The sequence below is a fragment of the Salarias fasciatus genome, chromosome 9 (genome assembly GCF_902148845.1).
Source record: "Salarias fasciatus chromosome 9, fSalaFa1.1, whole genome shotgun sequence".
NCBI lineage: Eukaryota > Metazoa > Chordata > Actinopteri > Blenniiformes > Blenniidae > Salarias > Salarias fasciatus.
The window spans coordinates 8,145,555-8,153,401 of NC_043753.1; positions in this window are offsets into that span (position 1 = coordinate 8,145,555).

Below are 7,847 nucleotides of genomic sequence, written 5' to 3' on the forward strand. Positions count from 1 at the left end.
AGTTACTAAAGCACAAAAATAAAGTTAAACATTATTTATGGTCATATACACACACATTCTCAGCATTGTTATATTATATTCCAAAAATATTACTCTTATAAATTTGAAACTACCACACCTTCAGTCAGAAATGGGAAGTTACAAAGTCCATTTTATCACTGTACTTATTTACATTTTACATGCATCTGCACTTTGTTTATTGTAATCCCTAGATTTGAAAAGGTATTGTTACTTTATTCTTCCATTGTTAAAATTGGGTTATTACTTATTTTAAGTGCCTTCTCACTCTTCACTGTCACTTTGAATCATCTTCATAGAGGTTAAAACACATTACCAGGAGTCTTCAACAATTTAATGATTAGTAAATAAAGATATTTGTGCTCAGACGTCCTCAAAGTAAATACAATCCTAAGGCCGAATTTATATGACATATAGTCTCATGGTAAAATCCATTGTTTTTGTGATTTTTTTTCCAGGATAGTTTCACGTTCACACAAACATTTTTTGAAATCGATTATTTACTCTGAAGTGGTAGAATTTCTAAAAACACTGTTTTTATGTGATAAAACCGCTGACGTCTGCACACAGAGAGCAATTTCCTGTGAACACTGAAGCTCATTTAAGCCGTCTTTTTTTGTCAGTTTGAGCCGCTTAAAATCATCTTGCAAAAACTAAAATCTGTCTCTGCATGTGATCTAGTTTTTGAAAAACTGTGTTTCCTCCCCATTCCCACAGAGTCGGTGACTTTTCAAAAAGTTCCACCTGAGGAGTCATTCATTTTAAGAAACAGTTTCACGATCAGCGACTCCGACTGCTGTTGTTGTGTAAACAGACACTTGAAAACACAACTAAATACATTTGCTTCCCCTTAAAGCACAAAGATTTAGTTACTTTGTTCCTCCTTTCCTGCCCACTGCAGAAGGCGAACAGTCATTAAAACAAACGTGGAGTCTAATTACAAACTGGTGGGACTGTAGCGTTATCCCACACAGGAGACGGATTCCAGGGCTCAACGATCGCGAAGCACCACAGTGGAAAATAACAGCGGGATTATCCTTAATACTCCATTAACAACCAGAAGTAAATATGTATGGAGTTTCCTGGAGATCAAGCAGCTTTCACGGCCTACTCTAAACCTACAGGAAATGCAAAAGACAATAGAATTAGGCAGAGTGCAAAGACGAGGAGGACAATACACAAAGGCGACAGTTGGTTTGTTATTCCCTTTTAAAAGATAAAGGATAATGTCGTTGAAAAAAAAAAAAAAAAAGCGAGAAAGACCACGCTCCATTATTGCTGACTTCTGTTGGGTTTAATTCAATTCAAACGTCTATCAGTCAGATTTTTTTCTCGCCCTCTGACAGAGTTTGAAATAAAAAATGCATAAAAAATACATAACAAACCTTCCTCTTCCTCACTCAAACATTGTTTGATAACAGAGAATATCGTCGGCGGCAGCGCAAACAATTCGGGAAATCTATGAAGTTTCCTCACAACACAAAAGGGCTGCAAGATTGTGTGCGGGAGGGTGGAGGAAAAAAAAGTTACTGACTCATTTCAAAGCCAAAATATAAAACAGCCATCAAAGCAGAGAGAGAAAAGCGCATGCTGTGTTTGCTCGAGCGTTTTAAGGAGATTTTCTTTGCCCACTATCATCCTACTTAAATGGAGCGCTCGGGTTTTTTTGACTTGCTGACACATGACTTCCAAAATACACCAGTCGCTTTTGTGCTCTTCCCAAAGGGACTCTGGTGTCAGGTCACAGAATACTGGGAGCCATTAACAGCTCTCCACTGGAGGAATAATACATGAGCACTCCAAATAACAAGATACGTATTCACAATTCTCACTAAACATGATTAATTTGCCAGGATGGAGTTGGCTGTTGGTCCTCAGCGGTAACTCGACATACTGCGAACGGCAGCTGTTATCTCAGCTGCAAATTAGGATTCATTAACTGAAAAGAAAAAAATCCAAATCAAGGTTCATTCACCAGCATTCATGAAACTTTGAACCTCATCCTATGGCGGTCTCTGAGGTCCACTTACCGAGAAAGCAAATGGTTTGTGAAACTTTAAAGGGGCACTATGTAAAATTGAAGTAATTCCATCAGACGACACTGGGTGGCAGCGTTGAGTCATTTCGAGTCTGGCGTATTCTTCGTAATGAGCAGTTACTGTCCAGCCAGTAAATAATGCAGAGACGCCTCTCTGTGTAGGTTTGGTTGTGTTCGTTATTCCTGAAGCAGTGACTCAACACACCGCCCTGTGGTGCAAACAGGTACTGCATGACTGAATGCAAACAGGCTCAGGGTTCGGGATAAACTTGTCACTTCCTTTGCCTCACAATTTCTTAAGCTGTTAGTATACAAGTGTTCTTTCTTTCTTTTTTTTTTTTTTTTGCACTACATTATGGGAATGTACCACAATCGGCTGTTGAATGCTACACAAGGTCCTTTCAGGTTCTGGACTGGAGTTTCTGGTGGGTTTGTCACCACTCGATTATACATCACTGGAGTATCTATGGTTCAGTTGGTAGAGGAGATCGTCTTCCAGTCACAGTGGTGGTTCGGTCCCCGTTTCGTCCTCTTCATGTGTCAAAACATCCTTGGACAAGAGACTGAACCCCAAGCTGCTCCAAATGATGTAGCCATCATCAGGTGGGTGGGAGTATATAATGGGTGAATGTGACTAATCATCATATATCACAATCAGAAAAAAAACATCATAAGTTCAGAACATGTTGGGTTTTCACTAATGATAATTTTGCATTTGCAGTTAAATCCAGTTTTCCCCTCTAATTGCACATTTGCATTAATATTTTGATGTAAATCTTTTCAGTAGAAAAAAAAGTTTTTAAAAACCATTGTTTATAGGCAATGTTTGGGAGACATCCACAGCCTAATTTGATGGACCTTGTATGGAACCTGTCACCAAACGTGGACTGTGTTCCTGTGTAGGAGGGAAAGACAAGAGCAATCACACCTGCTTCGCTTCCCTAAATGTCTAAAAAATAATGTTTATCTTCCTGCTGTTTAGAGTTCTTCAAATTAGGTAAGAAAAAGTGTGAGGTGCCATTTTTTTTCTTCTGTTTCCATCATAGTTAAGATAAGCTTCCATTCTTTCACTGATGAGTTTCTCCATTTTTAGAAAGAGAAAGAAAAAAAAATCCCTTCACAGACAGGTAATGTCGTGACTCATAATGATCTAAATGAGGCCTTGCGCCCATTAGTCTGAGCTGTGTGAGTATCCAGGGGCTGGAGACTGTGTGGAGGTGGACAGCCCTGTCTCCGTGTTGGCCCGGACCTCCAAACTGGAGCTGTTCACCCACTAGAAACTAATGGAAGATTGAAATCAGCCTGTAGGGGGACCTGGGTGATTACCCTGGTAGAGGAGCCTGACTGAAATGCAGAGAACTTTTTTTTTTTTTTTCCTTTTCGCCACAACACCTGTCGCCGGCACTTACAGGCTCGCCGTTTGCGGCGATGAGCTCTGCGGGCAGCTGGCGCTCCCCCTTCATTAGGTTTCTCACGAATGTGCCGGTTCAGTCGGATGGTGCTGATGTTCCGGCCGCCCTCTGGCTTGTGTTTTGTACGACTCTCCGAGGCTCGGCCGGTCCAGCTGCTCCGCCCCGCCGCCGCTCTCGGTTCCTCTCCGGTGACGCTCGCCTTCCAGACTCCGCGCCGCCGGCGTCGCGGGAGCTGACGGGAACTGCCGGGGCGCAGAGCAGAGCGGAATCCATCACTGCAAATATGAAAACACTCACCCCGGCAGAAGTGAACTCGGCCCACACAACAAACACACAATCTGGAACCCGCAGCGCTCTTAAAACTCGAGTATGCAGATGACGCTTGTAAGGAATGCAAGACTTCACTCCAGCAATATTACTATGATCCCAGAGCTCTGCAGACCTAACAAGCAGAACTAAACTCAAAAGAAAGCTAAATGTCACTGGGCGAAGGAACGCAGCGGTCTTGGCTGAATGAATGCAAAGACTTGGGAGGTAGGGCCGCTCTGATGTGTGTGTGGGAATTGGGTGTACGTTTATTCTTAGCTTGCACGAGCTTCACAAAAAAAAAAAAAAAAAAAAAAGCTTCATTTGGATGGTTTGGCGCTCCGTTTTCACTTGATCCGCCACAGCAGATCACTCTAGACATTATCATCATAATACAGAACCATTAAATTATTCATTGCGTCTTTGGTTCGACAACACAGCGACGGCCTGCCTCAGGAAATTAATGACCTTTGTACTTCCATCCATAATTTCAAATCACATAATAGCCACAGAAGATTGATGGGGTGTCCGATTAAAAAAAAAAAAAGAAAAAAGAAGTGGTTCCAGAGTCACAATCACCTTCATCAGCGTCAGAACGGAACACGCGTCGTCTTTCTGTTAATGATGTTCAACTGGAACTATTTGCATGAGGTCAAGTGATAATAACCATATTGTGCTTCCTTAATCGCTGCGATCTCACTCTCTATTTCCACCATCGCCGGCAATTAGATCAAATGTTTTGCGAGGCTGAGGAGAATCAAAGGTAAATACAGAACAATCTGTGTGTGTGTGTGAAATTCTCTCAATCTCCACTCAACCTTGCAGATACTAAATCTCGCTCTTTAGGGAGGTCTTGCTCTCCATTTTAATCCTGAAATGCATTTCTCGCTCCTTCTTTTCTTTTTTCTTTTTTTTTTTTTGTCTCTGGTGGAGTAATGACAATTAATCAAGCATGAAATTGACAATCGCAAGTCTGTTGCCGGTGAGAGGAATTCAAAGAAGCGGGGACTTGCCTATTCTTACAGTGTACTGACTGGGAGAGAAAAAAGAGTGTGTGAGAATGTGTGTGTGAGCTGCCAGCTGAACGGGTCATAAAAAAAAAAAAAAAAAAAAAGGCTCCTCAGTCAAACTTTCTTCTCATTGTGTTGTTATTTCACACCTGAGAGGCAGGCAGAGTGACACTGTTTGATTGAGCTGCCGCCGCTAACAAGTCTGACTTTCCTCTTTATCTGCCGCTGGTGCTGATCCGGCTCCTCGCTGTCATGCCATGACGCGCACGCACACACACACACACACACACACGCGCACGCAGGCAGAGCGGTTAGCGACAGCAGCTAACCAGGGTTATTTTGTCTTTGACGAACTGAAGCAAGGTACAGAAGATGCCCAATTCAATTCAGCTTCAAAAATGTTACTTTTAGCGTGTGGATAGTTCAACTAAAGTGACAAAAGATGCTCTCTAATCTGACTACCACTGAACCGATCGCAGAATATTACCATACCTAAAGTACAGCAACATGTTACCTTGAAGCCGCTGCTAATCGATCTGAGCACAGATCAGTGCTGCCACCTTGTCAGAAATGCTGAAAATTCCTCACGGATGGAATTATGCCAAAAAAAACGAAAAGAAAAGAATCTTTGATGCAGCCGTAGAGAGATATCAAAAGTTTTCTTCTTCCCGCACAGCTAAAAGAAGAGACGCAACCGAGTTGTCTTTGTGGAGCAGAGCCAGCAGCAGGACGTTTATCTCTCCGGCGCCATTCTGAACATTTTTCACGTCAAAATACACAAAGGCTTTATTGCGTTTGGAAGAAGGGGGCAAGAGTCTGTGTTATACATCACTGCTGAGCAGCGAGCTAGCTGGGGCGAGAGTGGTGTGTGTGGGTGTGTGTGTGTGTGGGGTGGGGGTGTCCATGCTCGACATAAGCAGTGGAGAAACCTACAGGGCTTGACTTATTGAGCAACATCTTGTTAGAGTGAATAAGAAGCTCCGGCGTGCTACATCTTTACCTGACAAACCCGTAATTGCAACAAATGAAGAAAATGCCACGAGGTTGGATTAAGCTAATGCGATCGCCGGGATAATGCACTTTTGAGTAATGAACTACTCCGAGCTGCACAATTCACTGCGATCTGATTCACCTGGCAGCATTTCCTGAGTAACAAAGCCCAGCTTTAACATGCCTCATCATAATGAGTCCCAATAAGGGAGGTGGCCCTGCTGCTAATTCAGGTGAAAGCTGCAGCTAAACCGCGGTAATCAAAATATCAATACTCGGATGCAGGAGGGATTGGGCTGTCATGTACAATAACACCGTGGCCGAGTGGAGGCTGGGTTCGTTCACCTGCTGCTCACTAGGGGGCACACTGGGCTAACCGTTACCCCGCCTGCCCTTGATGTAGACGTCTGAGGCTTCAGCAACACGGCGGCGGCGGACTGCAGAGGAGGTTACAAGGCTGCATGGGCACGACTAAAGCATGGCGTGACGACACACACACACACACACACACACACACACACACACACACACACTCTGACCGCCGGCACGCAGATGAGGCGTGCCGATCACGTTGCGGGAAGGGAAGCGATCTGTCCCGCGAGTTGAGGACAGAAAGAGTGATAAGGGGAGCAAAAGCCCTCGAGGCTGCACCCGTTCTTCTTCCGCCCGGCTCGTCCTCCAGTCGCCTGCTTTCTTTCCCCCTACCCACAAGCCTCTCTCACCTCGCCATCAATCCACACACACACACACCACACACACACGCTCCCTTCTGCTGTTGAGCAAACGCATCGGTGTGGGTCTGCACTACAGGTCCTGAGGCGAGGGGCTCGTGCACCTGTGAGGAAAGGAGAGGGGGGAGAATGGATGACGGATATGTGTGTGTGTGTTTGGGGGGGGGGGCATGGCGGTGAACGGGGGATGCCTAGGACACATGGGAACCAGGATGGTAGGCAGGTGCCAGTGGCCGTTTGCATTTTTGAGCGACTCTCACCTCCATCTGACCACTAAGACCCCCCCCCCAACACACACACACACACACACACACACACACACGCACACAAAAGGTTCGCGATACCTTTAAAAAACTGCCTCTAATTGCAACCCCTGTGTATTCATTTGCATGAGGTGGAGGACATAAAAAAAAAAAAAAACGGAGTGTGTTTATGTCCATCTGTACCTCGGCTTAATCAAACTTTGTTTCCTGAAATTGGTCAATACATATTTATAGATGTCGAGATTCTGCCGGCTGCATAACAAACCGATCCACCGCATCACTTCGCACTGTGATGATCTGAAAACTGAGGGGCTACACTGAAATTTGTGAGCTGATACTTGACCCAGTTAGGCTGTAGATTAATAATTCATTCCTGTCAATGACTAGAAGAATATTAAATGAACTTTAGAAGCAGAATGTGCTGCCCTGCCCGCGCGCTGCTGGACCCTCGCTGGTTGGCTCTGGTTGGCGTTCGGAGGTGGCAGGAAGTTCAGCGCCATGTTTTTCTGAGGCGCAAACAAAGAAGCTGCCGACTTTGAGATCTGCAGGAGTGATTACAAGTCGCCGCCTTTATTTTCCGTGAATAAGTACGGAGGTGCTGAGCAGGAACCAGCGTGACCCAGTGAAAGGACAAAAAGCCTCAGAGAAGATCTCGCTGGGATAATAAAATCACTCCCAGCTTGCAGAAACACATAAATGGATGTTTTCTCAGCATGTCTCTCTATTTGTAATTTTTGAGATGATGAGCAATGATAAAAAGAGAAAAAGTGTAGTTTAAAAATGAGGAATATATTTTAGAGCAGAATGTAAAGAAAATGAAATGAAATACAAATCTTGATAAGCTAAGAATAAGCTTGAGATCGGCCCAACAGTTGCAACCCCAATTTTTAAAAAAATCTGAAACAGTTCTGTAGTGTTAAAAGTCCCACTAGACTCCCGATATCTTCAAACTTTAAGTGTACCAGGGATGATTTAAAACTGACCAAAATAATGATTCCTTTATATTGTGGTCTATATGGATTGATATGACAACATTTTATCACAGTCCCAAAACACACAGGCCCCGCCCCTACCAGCAC